At 44.6% G+C, this 15398-nt stretch overlaps 1 long non-coding RNA gene across 1 annotated transcript in view; it reads right to left on the bottom strand.

Annotated features, from left to right (window-relative positions):
• Window positions 1–5927: 5927 nt before the first annotated feature.
• Window positions 5928–15398, bottom strand: part of LOC148508157 (uncharacterized) — a 34537-nt gene continuing 25066 nt past the window's right edge. The window contains exons 2-3 of the long non-coding RNA XR_015869618.1: window positions 6984–7359; window positions 5928–6026 (exon numbers count right to left, since the gene is read on the bottom strand). This is a non-coding gene — a long non-coding RNA (uncharacterized LOC148508157). The remainder of the gene's footprint in view (window positions 6027–6983; window positions 7360–15398) is intronic.

Genomic DNA, 15398 nt, shown 5'->3' with positions numbered 1-15398 from the left:
CTTCCAAGTGCCTGAGTGCCCTGCGAAGCGAGAGGAATGTGCCCAAGTGAGAAGCTGCTTCCTTAATTCCGGGGTCACAAATGATTTTCCCGTAGGAGGCTGAAGTTGTAATGCGGCGAAAACTCTTGATTCCAAGACAGGGGTATTGCTTTGATTTTCAGATTGATCATCACAGAGGAGAGATCTCAATAGGGCATCAGCCTTCTAATTAAGTGCTCCAGACCGGAAGGTCAGGGTGAACTGAAACCTTGCAAAGAATATAGGGCCTGATTCAGAGCCACTCATAAGCGGCAGCTCGTTTGCTCCGAGCGATGTTTGCCCAACTGCGCATGCGTACGGATCGTTATACGCATGCGCGAACCAGTCAGTGCAGTCGAAATTCATGTGCTCGCAAAATAGCGAATGCCTGATAATTTGAGTGACATAATGAGGCGTATGTGGGTGGTAACAGGGGAAGGTGCTTGAAAACGGGGTGTGGAAATCAGAACGCAGGCGTGCTTAAAGGTTAAAACGGGTGTTTTATGGGTGTGCATAATTAAAACAGCAGCGTCATTGACCACGTCACTGGGTTATTTTATAGCCAGAACTGCTCGCAAAATTGTGGCAGCAAAAACCGACCACAAGAATAGCGAGCAGTTCATACCCTAGTCGATGTACTCGATTAATCTAATAAATAGCGGACATGACGTAGGATGCGAGCGGCCAGGGGGTGCAGTTTCCCAAAAAACGACCGCAAGTTTTGTACGCTCGTTCAGACCTAGAGGCGTGAACAGACCGCAAACAGCAAATGGTTCATTTGAATATCCACCCCTACTTTCTGGACGAGCGAGCGCTAATTGCGTCCGGCTGTGAATCAGGCCCATTGCCCAGCGGGCCAAACGAGGACTCACACATTGGAGGTTTTTGAGAAATAGGAGATTTCTATGGTCCGTAAATACAGTAAATGGAAACTTGGCGCCTTCTAGCAAATATCTCCATTCCTTCAACGCCAACTTTACAGCCAGTAGTTCTTGCTCACCTATGGCGTAGTTCCTTTCGGCATGTGAGAATTTTTTAGAAAAGAACCCACACGGATGGACTCGGTTGTCCTCATAATGTTGAGACAAGACTGCTCCCACAGCTTCAGATGATGCGTCTACTTCCAACAAAAAAAGGCCTGTCCAGATCTGGTTGTCGAAGAACTGGTGCTGAGATAAAGGCCTGTTTTAGAAGATGAAAGGCAGACTCTGCCTCAGGTGACCATTGGGCAGGATTAGCACCTTTGCGGGTCAAGGCTGTAATGGGAGCCAGCAGTGTAGAAAATCCCTTAATGAAGCGTCTATAATAATTGGCGAAGCCCAACAATCTCTGGATGGCCTTCAGTGTCTGAGGTCGGGTCCAATCCAGAATTGCTTGTACCTTCTTGGGGTCCATTTCTAAACTGGAGCCAGATATTACATAGCCGAGAAAAGGTACACTGGGCACTCCAAAGACGCACTTCTCCAGTTTGCAGTAAAGGTGGTTTTCTCTCAAACGGGTGAGAACTTCTTTAACATGTTCTTGATGTTTAGCCACAGAGGGTGAAAAAATCAGTATGTCATCCAGATAGACAACAACCGAAACATATAACAGATCCATGAAAATCTCATTAACAAAACTTTGAAAGACAGCAGGGGCATTACACAATCCAAAAGGCATTACTAAATACTCGAAATGTCCATGTCTGGTATTAAAAGCGGTCTTCCATTCATCGCCAGCTCGGATACAAATTAGGTTGTAAGCCCCTCTCAGATTTAATTTAGAAAAAATGACAGAGCTCTTGACCCTATCAAACAACTCAGTAATCAGGGGAAGAGGGTATCGATTCTTTACAGTAATGTCATTAAGGCCTCGATAATCGATACATGGTCTTAGACCACCGTCCTTCTTGCCAACAAAGAAAAACCCAGCTCCGGCAGGTGAAGTAGAGGGGTGAATGAACCCCTTTGCCAGGTTGTCCCGGATGTACTCGGTCATGGCTTGAGTCTCAGGCAAGGACAGCGGATAGGTACGACCACGAGGTGGTATCTTATCAGGTATCAATTCAATTTGACAGTCCCATTCCCTATGAGGGGGTAAGATATTTGCTTGTTGTTCAGAGAAAACGTCGGCGAACATCTGATATTCCTTGGGAATGGCAGAAGAAACTAATGGAACTGTCTTTCTCACAGGTCGAATTTTTGGAAGACAGGATTTCTGACAGTCCATACCCATGACAGAATCTGCATAGAACTCCAATCAATCCTGGGATTATGTTGACGTAACCAGGGTAGACTAAGAACAATTTCTTGAGAGGCCTCTGATATCACCAGGAATTTTAAGGACTCAGAATGAAGTGCCCCAATTCGGACCAATACTGGTTGAGTCTCTTTGGTGACTATCCCGTTAATTAGAGGGCGTCCGTCTATAGAGGTCAGAGAGATGGCATGGTTGAGAGACAAACAAGGAATCTGAAATTTATCTATGAAACTAGACGTTATGAAATTTCCGGCTGCTCCAGAGTCAAGTAGAGCAGTAGCAAAGACAGGTTTGGGTTTAAGATCCAAGGCTAGGGTAATCGTGAAATCTTTAATTTTTGGAGACGGGTTCATAACTCCTAACTTGATGTCTCCAGGGTCAGTTAGGATTTGGCATTTCCCGGTTTACGGGGGCAGGAGATCAGCAGGTGACCAGACTCTCCGCAGTACAGACAGAGGTTCTTTTGCATTGTTCTCTGACGTTCTTCTTTGGAGAGGTGTGTATGATTCACCTGCATAGGCTCCTCTTCAGTAGGAGAAGGAATGGGACGGGTAGAAATGGAGGGGGTAAATGACCTTTGCCGGTCAGTTCTGTTTTTTTCAGCCTGACGTTCCCTGAAGCGTAGGTCAACTTTGATACACAATGAAATCATGTCATTCAGATTAGTAGGAAGCTCTCGAGTGACTAGATCATCCTTTAGTCGGTCTGACAACCCATGCCAGAAGGTCGAGGTGAGGGCTTCCTCATTCCATTTGAGCTCTGATGCTAAAATTTGAAATTGCATGGCATATATTGACTGACAGGACGGACCCCTTGTCTCAGTGTCATGATGTTTGATGATGCTGATACAGTACGCCCAGGTTCATCGAAAATCCTCCTGAAGGATGACACAAAGCCTGCATAATTATCCAGCAGCGGATCTGAGCGCTCCCAGAGTGGGGAAGCCCATTCCAAGGCCTGGCCGGATAACAGAGAGACTATATAAGCCACTTTAGTTCTTGCAGTTAGAAAGCTGTCAGGCTGCAGGGTAAAATGTATGTCATACTTCAGGGGTAGAAAAGGAAGTTTGCAAACTATCCTGTCGCTTGGACATCTCTTGTAGAAATTGAGCCATCTGATGCTGCATGTTTTCCAGATTTTCTAAATGACCAGAAATGCATCGGAACAAATCCACTCCTGACTCCTGATCCGTGGCCTGCTCCATGAGGCCAGTGCAAACTGTTATGTTCTGGGTTGTTTGTGGACGCGGGGTGGTAGCAGGAGCGATCACAGAAGCAGATTTGAAAATAATACTAGGATTTTTAATAAGTGCTTGAGTAGACATAAAATGTGGCAGTAAATAAAAGTCCAGGAATATATAAATGTGCACAAGAGTTCTGTGGTGGGAGTAAAAGGATTAATGTCCAAGTAGAAACAATTAGAGCTGTCCAGGTGTGCAGGTAGTGAAACTGAAAATAATCAAACCAGGTATGCAGGTAGTGAACTGAAGCGCAGGATGTCAGCAGGCTCAGGCACTCAGGTATGGGCAAGGGTGTTGGAGGAAGTGGGGTAGTCCAGTGGGAGCTAGCAGCTGATAGGCAGATTGGCAGACAGCGAATTCACAGGAACAGGAAAGCACAGAGAACTCCCTCTCAGCTAGGCTGAGATACACGTTGCACTGGCAAAGAAGGAAGGCACTGACCCTTCCTAAATACCCCATGCCGTGCTGTTACTGGCCGGAGGGAACATGTGACTTACCAGGATTGGCCAGCCGCATCACATGGCCAGAAGGCAAGATGGTGGCGCCCATGCCAAACGGAATGGAGACGCTGCCAGGCCTTACCAGCGCAGTGACAACAGGCCCGCACAACGCGCGCAGCCAAAGCCCCCCGCCAGACACCAGCTCCGCCACCAGACAGCCCGCGCCACAATGACCTCACAGGTAGCACTCGCCTAGCGCCATGCTGAAATACCCTGGCCGTGACAATGCCATTGGATATGGGTTCCCTTGCTGTGGTAAAGCAGCAGTTTTTTTTTAAATTGCAGGCTTTCCAAACATCATAGGGGTTGTGGATGGTTCTCACATACCACTGCAGCCTCCTGCAGTGCAGGAGGCTATTTTTAGTAACCGTAAACTTTCATTCTTTGAATGTAATGCTGGTATGTGATGCCTCCCTCCAGATCCTGTCCCTGAATGCCAAGTTTCCGGGGAGTGCACATGATGCCTTTGTCATTTGGCAATCAGGGCCTTGGCCAAAATTCGACAATCTTCAAGCTTGTGATGTGTGGCTTTTAGTTAAGTTTTTTAAATTTTGGTGTAGCTCAGTCCGTCTTTGTTACAATGTTTGGTTTATTCATTTTTATTTTCCTTTTTTTTTGGTAGGAGACAATGGTTATTCTTACATGCCCTGGCTGCTGACTCCTTATTTGGCCCCCACACCAGTGCCACAAATCAATATAATGCCGCATTTACTGCCACCAGGCAGGTGGTGGAGCACTGTATGATGCCTACACCACACTGCTGGCGAACTAATGTATTCGCCGGCCATGGTTTCTAAAATAGTGGTCCTGTGTGGGATCTTTCATAACATCGCCATAAGGAGTTGAGTCCAAATGCAGAAAAAGGATGCCTTGCCGAATGCTGTGCTTGTGTGTTATTTCAGGTAATTTCGTATTGGTCTGCAGTATATGTTTAAATTTGTTTGTCAGTTTTAGTCCATTTATGTTGAGTAGCTATCCCTTGTTTAATTGTTTTTTTGCGGTGATGTTTACCATTTTTTTAGATTTTATTACATATCAACAACTTGTCTTCAACCCAAAAATCACAAACAAACACACATTATCTCAAACTTTGTGTTTTGGACATGGAAAAAATCTTGGAATGGATTTCCCCAACATGTTGTCATGCTCCATCTTCTACCAGTTTCTTATTTTTTTTTTTTTTATATTTGAAAATGTGTTTTTTGGCGTGCCCAATAAATTGTATTATTCTACATTGTGTTTGTTTTTGTTTGCAAGCTAAAGCCAAGGAACATTCCTGGTTATTTTCACCTAAAACTTTGAAAAAAAACAAACAGACGTGTGTGTGTGTGTGTGTGTGTGTGTGTGTGTGTTTTTTGAAGGTAATCTGGTTGCCCCATTTTAAGCATGTTCTAAAACACACAATGTTTGACAAATGCGTTATGTACATATACTACATAGGGGTAGAAGGGCTAACCTGTTGATTATGTTTTTTTAAACTAAACTGATATGTAGTGTAAAGATGTCGCTATTTGTCAATAAAAAAACTAGGGATGTGCAGGCTCGGTTCTACTCGGTTCCGTTCGTTTTTTTTTGCCGAATCTTATTGGGTTTCAGCTGTCACGAGTTTTGGATAGCCAATAAGATTCGGTAAAAAAAAACGAACGGAACCGAGTAGAACCGAGCCTGCACATCCCTAAAAAAAACCTGCTTAAACTAAAAGATCTTGCTTTATTCTTACGCCAGTAGAAATGTGTTGGCCATGATACCCATCGAAATGACACTTTTGCCTATTTGAACACATAACATTTTCAAAAGTATCCTAAACCCATGCAACACAATGTAATGTAGTAATATGTGAAGAAGGAGTCAATTGTAAACCAAAAATGTTTATTAGCAAAATGTCACAAATGATTAAATATTCAAAATAAAAAAAAACTATTTTGGCTGCAATAATGCTACAATATTCACCAAACAGGCGTCCATGTGGCTTAAATGGGCCCGGCCAGATTGTAGCTCCTGCACAATCTGGGCAGGTAACATCCAGGAATCTGTTGATAGAGTGAAAAGCAAAAAACATGTTGACAATCAATATAATATACTTAGATTAACAGTAGATTAAAAAACAAAATGAAATATCAAACATGTAGTTTTGCAAATAGTTTTGTGGCTAAAAACATCACTGAAAAAAACAGTACATAGATGTTAACATACAGTATTTAGGCAATCGTGTAATAATTTTGCAAGTGAGGCTACTATTCTGCATTTGGTGAATCCCTTTCAAACATTATATTACATGATATTAAGCCATTAGCCTAACTAAAAAGGCATGTCCTCATGACAAAGGACCATGTAAGAGTGGGTAGGCCACTCAAGGTTATGAATGAAGAGTAATTCAAGTGTCAATATGGGAAAATGACACAAACAGGCTCAAACACACAAGCCATGTGTTGGCGTGTGGCATGGGCCAACTCAAAGTAGTCTATTTTGGACACGGAAGTAATATAGTATGTCCGTACAAAAATGTTTAAGGGCCAATTTTGTAAAGGGCAGAAAAAAAAACCAAATACGTCCACATAAAAAAAATATTGGAAATGTAAACTCACACCTCCAACATAAATTTGATATTTGTCATTTTCCCTGATAATGTGTTACGCAAAATATAATTTCCAAGTCATTTTGAAATGTAAAATAAATGTGGACCAAATAATGAGGATGCTGATATTGGAAGCATTATGAAGAATAGACAAATGACTTGGGTTTAGGCAACACAAAATAATGTTAAAATTAGTGAGAGTAGCTCCATGTTACCAATTTGAAACATATTTACTTTAAAATAAAAAATGCAAACAAATCAAGTATGGGCATAGCACCACAAAAAAAGGGGTACTTCTATGTTTGGATTCCATTTGTTTACAGTTTCAAAGAGTGTAGGCATACAGTCCAATGGAAAAAACAAATCAAAAAAAAAATATATATATATTAGTAACAAAAAAAAACAAACATACCTCCAAAATCTGCCAAAGGGGCAATCCGCCCCAAATCCTCATCAAATGGAGGTGTCGGCCAAAAATTGGTGATTGATGGAGGGAGGAAGGGGTAATTTGGGAGGAGTACAAAGGGGAGAGAGGGGACAATTGGGACTGTTGGCCAGGGGAGGGCGGAGTAATTTGGATTGAGTGGGCAGGGGAGGGAGGGGTAATTTGGGAGGGTTGGGCAGAGGTGGGAGGGGTAATTTGGGAGGAGTGGGCAGGGGAGGGAGCGGAAAATTGGAAGGGTTGGTCAGGGATAATTTGGGAGTGGGCAGGGAGGGGCTTTGAGGAATGGGTGCCTCTGGCTGTGGATCTCCAGCCCTTCTCCTCGCTCTCTGTATCCGCTGTTGACCTAAATGAAGCATATTTATAATTAGATTTAGCTTTTAAAAATATTTTGTACTTTTAGCAGCAAAAACATATCCATATCATATTTGATTAACTAAAATATATTAGAATATACGGATTTTAATTAAATTGTGCTTTTAAAAACAATAACAAAAAAAAAAAGGACAATGAATTTTAAAAAAAGAGCAAAGTACAGTAGGCCCATACTGTAGACTAAATGCACACACATTAAGGCATATTTAGATTTAGAAAGTCCAATATGAAGTTACATTTAGAAGACACATTAAACTATTAATAGAAATAAACTTACGCAGCCGCAGAGATGCCAGCAGGGCAAGTGAACGACGGCGTAAGTCGGACCACCGCCTTTCGAGTTGCCCAATGGTGGGCGGAACCTCAACACACGTAGGCGTCGACGCACCTCCGCGTACGCATGCCGTTTGATGCTGTTTGGTATGGGGGGGCTAGAGTGCCCAAGCAGCGGTCCATTGTTTCAGTCAAAATGGCCAGCTCATGCCGTGTAAAGGCAGCCGCTCTCATGATGGCAATGAAGATTTTTTCATAAACCACAATTAGTACAGGTTAAAAACAAATATGATTGGCTAATTAACTTTCATCAAACACCAATGCTAACTTCGATTGGTTAATGCATGAGTCATGTGACAATAATAATTCATAATATTGCGAGTTATGATTGGCTTCATGCGTTTAGGTGCGTAAGCAAAGTTAAGGGCAAACAAATACCCATACATTCAAATACAGTTATTTGCAAAGTTCACTTATGCTGCCCATCTATTTAACGATGCGGGGGACGACGGCACGATTACGACGCCGTCGTCTCCCGCGGGGTGAACTGCATACACACATACAGTGTATGCAGATCAATCATCCCCGAACATGGCAACCTGACGGCGGTCGTCAGGTTGACCGTTATGTTCGGGCAATGATTGATGTTAAAAACAACCAGCGGGCACGCGCATCGCTGGTCGTTTTTAACCTTTTACTGCCCGATTTGCGGGCGATTACCAAGCGATGGAGCGATAACAACCGTCGTTATCGCTCCATCGCTAGGTATAATCGCCTAGTCGATGGACAGCATTAGTAACAAGAAAACAATCTTTGGACATAAACAAAACAATATCCAGGACAAAAAAAAACACGTAGGGTTAAACCTTTGCAACATTGAAAAAAGAAACAAACAAGAAAAAAATAAAGTTTATTGACAATTGAAAAAAAAAGTAAGAGAACCAACATTTGGACATCACTTCAGCAAATTAATTAAATGATTGACATCAATCGATTGATGGATGCTTTGGGAATGAAATCAGAAGCCAATCAAAACATGACAGGGTTACTGCAGGAAAATACTCTGCGAGCGCAACCACAATAAAACAAAGAGAAAAACGAGTGGCCCGCTCGCTAATTCTGTCGCTCGCTATTTAGAGGAGTAGGGAGAATATGGGGCGGCTGCCTAGTTACAAGCGAGCACACGTGCGAGGGCATTTACCATATTTATGCTCGCACGCACTGCGGGTGAACACAGATTAGCGTCCGGCTCTGAATCAGGCCCATAGAACCAATAGTTATTGGATAATAAATATTACAGGTCATCTAAATACTGGTGCGGGATTGTTCTAATGTAAATAGTCTAAACATCATAATCATAATATGCGATGGTGAGAAGAGAAAACAGCCTTCAATACTTAAGATGGGCATTATAATTGGTTATGTAATTTGGTCTGTGCAATGCCCCAGGCATACTCTAGAACTGTGTCAATGAAATCTTCCGGGACCTACACTACGTTAACAGATTACATCCTAATCTTTGTGTCAGGATCGGCCATTAAACACACCAGCTCCGGCTTCCCCTGGTCACCCGTGTGGTCAGACACCAGGTGCGGCAGAGAGTGACACGGTGAGTATTATTCTTAGAGCTGACGCTGTCCACTAATGATCTGCTACTGCAGGGTATACAGCCGGCCTCCAGACAGCAGGAAGTTGCTGTGCAAAGTTGTCGCTACTGAGTGTATTCTCGCTGTTACCTCGTTCAAGGTTCCTCTGTGATTCCAGTTGCAGATCTTTGAGCAACATTGCGTCCAGAACATCTAGCCTGTGTGCCAACTATAACAACTGCCTGTGCAACAGTGCATCCAGAACATCTAGCCTGTGTGCCAGCTATACCAACTACCCGTGCAACAGTGCATCCTGAACATCTAGCCTGTGTGCCAGCTATACCAACTCCCCGTGCAACAGTGCTTTATCATCTTGCCTGTGTGTGCTACAAATACCGGATTCCGACGCAGGGTTGCATCAAGGACCCCTTCTAGTGTACCTGTTATCTGTGCCTAGCTTGATGCAGCATTGCGTCAAGGACCCCCTACTGGTGCACAAGTTTTTGCGTCTGTTGACGCAGTATTGCGTCAAGGTTCCTCTCTAGTGTACAACTCTCAAGTGCTCTCCTTGTCATCACAGGACACCTAGTGCTTCCAGCATTCTAGTACAAGTATCCATCTCCAGTACAGGTGCTTCTTTTAGAAGTATATCTCCTGGGCCACTTATATCTGTCCCTATTCCCACGGTATCAGACACCAGTCCAAAGGGCCGCGACCTGCCAGTTGGGTGCAGCTTAAACCCATATCCCGATTGGTGGGGTCACTGGAGAACACCTCCCAGCTAGTTAGACTCCACGCCTTTGGACTGGTCTTGATGTCTCAATGTCTGACATCCGTGGATGAGATCATATATACAGGCGCCACGCCTCCGATTCCTCCCTCAACCAGGGACCTCAGCTGTCACTCCCTCCAAAGGGATTTCTCCAAGGGAATCATGACAGTTTGCACAGGCCAAATGGAAGCTACTTGTTCCTCGGTGGCGAGCGCATTACAGGACCTTGCCACTCGCATGAAAAATCAGGAGGCGGCTCAACACCAGGTGGGCCAGTATCTGCAAGAGCTTTCTGTACAACTAATGATGATGCAGGCCTCTTTGGCTACACTGTTCCTTCCTCTGCAGCGGTATCCCCATCTACTCCTCCAGTTCCGCCTTCAGGCTCCAGAAATCCTAAAACCCACCTTCAACTAGCATCATCGGAACGTTTTGATGGGAATCCTCCACGGTGTTGTGGGTTTAGCAACCAGTGTGAGATACAATTCGAATGTTTGCTGCAAAATTTTCCCACCCTGAGATCTAAAGTGGCATATGTTATCTCTCTACTGTCCGGGACAGCTTTAGACTGGGCTTCTCCTTTGTGGGAACGGGCTGACTCGATAGTCTCTAACTATGACCTGTTCATTTCTTCTTTCAAGCGAATCTTCGATGAGCCCGTTCACACGGCTTCTGCATCTTCTGGCCTGTTACAAGTTCGTCAAGGGACCCGTACTGTTGGACAGTACGTGGTTAAGTTCCAAACTATTTCTTCAGAATTAAAGTGGAACGTGGAGGCTCTAAAGGCAGCCTTCCTCCATGGATTTTCAGAGAAGATGAAGGATGAGCTGGCTTCCGGTGATCTTCCTGAGTCGAAGTAGTATCTCTTTTACACCATCCGGAGCGTACTGCTAGTAGAGGCCGATGGGATCGCCTACAGTATCTGCAGTCTCAAACTGGTTGTTCCTTCCTTTCCTCCAGTTCTAGCGGAAAAGAACCAATGCAGGTTAACCGATCTCATCTGTTGTTCGCGGAAAGAACCCGCCGGTTTCAAAATAAACTCTGCCTTTACTGTGCTGCTCCAGATCATGTGTTAAAGAATTGTCCTCTCCTTGTGGGAAACGCAAGACCCTAACTGGTTTTGGGAGCATCCAGTTAGGGGTACTGATTAAGCCTACCCACGTCATGGATAGTTTTTTACCTGTCATGCTTTCCTATACGGAGAAACCAAAGGAATTGAAGGCTTTACTAGATTCAGGGGCAGCAGGAAATTTTATTTCCTTGGGTATACACATCAATCCCATCAACTAAGTTGGATCTTACCGGGGTAGCTGGCAGCATAATCTTGGGTAATCCGATTTCCTTCATTACCCACTCAGTATCTCTTCAGGTGGGCTGCCTTCATCAGGAAACTTTGGAGCTTCTCATGCTCTCCAGATCTTTCTATGAAATAGTTTTGGGACTACCCTGGCTCAGAAAACACAACCCCATGTTGAATTGGTCTACGATGCAAGTCCTTGCCTGGAGTCCAAATGGTTTCCACCGGTGTCTGTCTTGAGTTGTCCCCGAATGTACTCACTCCCTCTCTATGCAGTCCTCCCTAGTGTCCAAGCAAAAGGAAGGTCTTCCTGATCCACGCTGGCCAAGTGCATACAAGGAATTTGCTGATGTCTTCAATGAGTAGTCGGCAGAGAAGTTACCGCCTTATTGCCTTTGGGATTATAACATCGATCTGATACCGGGGAAAGTGCCCCCTAGGTGTCGAGTTTACCCTCTCTCTGTGCCAGAAACTACGGCAATAACGGAATATATAAAGTAGAATCTCTCTAAGGGATTTATAAGACCTTCTTCTCCTGCGGGAGCAGGGTTCTTCTTTGTGGAGAAAAAAGATGGGAGGCTCAGGCCATGTATTGATTACAGGGGCATCAACGCAATCACGGTCAAAAAACGGTGTGCTTTGCCCCTCATTTTGGAACTTTTCGACAAGGTGCAGGGTGCTTGCTTCTTTACTAAATTGGATCTTCGGGGAGCATACAATTTGATTCGCATTAAATCTGGCGATGAATGGAAGACTGTGTTCAATACACCTGACTGACACTTCAAATATTTGGGAATGCCATTTGGCTTATGTAATGCTCCAGCAATTTTTCAGGGGTATATCAACAAGGTCTTCAGGGATGTTCTTTACAAATACGTGGTGGTATACCTCAACAATATATTGATCTTCTCTGAGAGTTTACAGACCCACTGATGTCATGTCAAGGAAGTCCTCTCTCGCCTTCAAGAACACAGTCTGTATGGGAAGATATCCAAGTGTCTCTTTGAGCAGTCCTCCGTGACATTTCTGGGGCACATCATCTCTGGCAGCTCGTTAAAGATGGATCCGGATAATTTGAGAGCTATTCAAGAGTGGCCTCAGCCAACTTCTCTGATGTCCATACAACACTTCTTAGGCTTCTCAAATTACTAAAGACTGTTCATCTTGGATTTCTCACAGTAGTAGCGCCTATCACGGCCCTCACTAAGAAGGGCTCTAATCCTTCCCACTGGTCGCCCACAGCCATTGCCGCTTTTCAAAAGTTAAAGTCTGCCTTTTCCACAGCTCCAATTCTACATCAGCAACATCTTGAAAAGCCCTTTATCCTCGAGGTGGATGCTTCTTCTGTAGGTGTAGTAGCGGTGCTCTCAGAAACTGGGAGACGATGAGAAGAATCATCCTTGCAGTTATTTCTCCAGGAAATTCTCTCCAGCAGAAAAGAATTATATGATTGGAGACCAAGAATTGTTGGCCATGCGTTTGGCATTGGAGGAATGGAGACATCTGTTGGACTTGGCAAAGTTTCCATTCACCATCATCACTGATCACAAGAATCTTGTTACCTCCAGATGGCTCATCGCCTAAATGCCAGACAAGCTCGTTGGTCACTCTTCTTCGCACGCTTCGACTTTAAACTACAATTCCGTCCTGGGGTCCTAAATAAAAAAGCGGATGTGCTATCTCGATCGTTTTTGTCTCCTCTGGAGGAAGATCTGCCACAGACTGAAACTATACTGAAATCCTCTTGTCCTGGCTCGTCACAAATTCTGACTGCTCTGGGCAAAATTTTCGTAGAGTTTCAAATTCGGAAAAAATTACTGACTTGGGCCCATGCTTCTCTCTTTGCCGGTCACTCTGGCATCCACAAAACATTAAAATTATTGCAACGGTCCTACTGGTGGCCTTCCATGCGATAGGACGTCCGTAATTTCATTGTTTCCTGTGCTAAATATGCCCAGCATAAATCCAGTCAAAGTAAAGTTGTAGGCCCTCTATGACCATTGCCTGTGCCGAATACTCCTTGGACCCATGTTTCTATGGATTTTATTTCCAAACTACCATCTTCCAAGGGCCATAATACTATTTGGGTCGTGGTCGCTTCTCTAAAATGGCCCACTTCATTCCTTTAACTGGCCTTCCTTCGGCTCCACAGTTGGCTAAAGTGTTCATCCGAGAGATCTTCAGGCTCCATGGCTTACTGAGAGAGATCATGTCTGACCTGGGAGTACAATTTGTGGCAAGATTCTGGAGGGTGCTCTGTACTTCTGGCAGGATAAGATTGAAGTTCTCTTCGGCCTATCATCCTCAGACTAACGGCCAGATGGAGAGGGTAAACCAAGAGCTAGAAACATTTATTAGAATCTTCATGCCCTCCTCTCAGTATGATTGAGTCGACTTGTTACCTTGGGCAGAGTTTGCCCATAATTTCAGGTATCACTCCTCTTCGAATTCTACCCCATTCTTTACAGTGTATGGTAGGCACCCTCGAGTGCCAAATTTCCAAGACCTACCACCTATGGAAGTTCCTGCCGTTCCCAAATTGGGGAGCTAATTTTCTGATCTCTGGATGGAGGTTCACTGTTCCTTGAGACAAACCTTCTGTAACTACAAGAAATTTGCAGACAGGAAACGTCTTGTCATTCCACTCCTGAGAGTTGGGAACAGGGTATGGCTGTCTTCTAAAAACATCCGCCTGAGAGTTCTTAGTATGAAACTAGCACCTTGTTTCATCGGACTGTACCGCATCCTTAAGGTAATAAACCCTGTGGTATGCAGGTTGGAGCTTCCTCCTCAGTTAAGGATTTCCAACACTTTCCATATGTCCTTATTACGCCCATTGGTACTTAGTTTCAACAGTCTCCTCCTAAAACTCCTCAAGTTCAGACTCATCGGGGGGTTGAGTTTGAGGTAGAGAAGATCCTGGATTCTTGTCATCGTTTCAGTGGTCTTCAGTACCTTATTGACTGGAAAGGCAATGGACCTGAAGAACGGACGTGGATCAACGTGGACCTGAAGAACTGACGTGAACAGACGTGTGGACGTGGACCTGAAGAACGGACGTGAACTGAAGTCCATGCTCCTCAACTTGTGCAAGCTTTTTACAGAAGATTTCCTGAGAAGCCTTGTGGGTGTCCAGAGTCCGCCCTGAAAGGGGGAGGTACTGTCAGGTTCATCCGTTACTCACCCCAGCGCCGGCTCCCCTGGTCACCGTGTGGTCAGACGCCAGGTGCAGTGGAGAAAGACGTGCTGATTATTCTTAGAGCCATGTAGACTGCCGTGAGCTGTGCAGGGTTACTGCAGTTGCCGTCATAAACACAGCCATGACAGTTTGCATCACCTGACTAACCTGTACCCAATGGTAGCATGGTGGTGGTCAGCTGACACTGTCCGCCAATGATCTGCTACTGCAGGGTATAAAGCCGGCCTCCAGACAGCAGGAAGTTGCCTGTGCAACGTTGTCGCTACTGAGTGTATTCTTGCTGTTACCTCATTCCAGGTTCCTCTGTGATTCCAGTATCAGATCTTTGAGCAACAATGCATTCAGAACATCTAGCCTGTGTTCTAACTATATCAAGTCCCTGTATAACAGTGCATCCAGAACATCTAGCCTGTGTGCAAGCTATACCAACTCCCTGTGCAACAGTGCATCCTGAACATCTAGCCTGTGTGCCAGCTATACCAACTCCCCGTGCAACAGTGCTCTATCATCTTGCTTGTGTGTGCTACAAATACCAGATTCCGACGCAGGGTTGCATCAAGGACCCCTTCTGGTGTACCAGTTATCTGTGCCTAGCTCGATGCAGCATTGCGTCAAGGACCCCCTACTGGTGTACAAGTTATTGCATCTATTGACGCAGTATTGCGTGAAGGTTCCTCTCTAGTGTACAACTCTCAAGTGCTCTCCCTGTCATCACGGGACACCTAGTGATACCAGCATTCTAGTACAAGTATCCATCTCCAGTACAGGTGCTTCTTTTAGAAGTATATCTCCTGGGCCACTTATATCTGTCTCTATTCCCATGGTATCAGACACCAGTCCAAAGGGCTGTGACCTGCCAGTTGGGTGCAGCTTAAACCCTTAT

This window comes from Taudactylus pleione, unplaced genomic scaffold (genome assembly GCF_031769625.1).
Source record: "Taudactylus pleione unplaced genomic scaffold, aTauple2 ptg000375l, whole genome shotgun sequence".
Taxonomy (NCBI): domain Eukaryota; kingdom Metazoa; phylum Chordata; class Amphibia; order Anura; family Myobatrachidae; genus Taudactylus; species Taudactylus pleione.
Note: the sequence above shows the minus strand (reverse complement) of the source record. Positions and strands in the feature narration are given on the sequence as shown.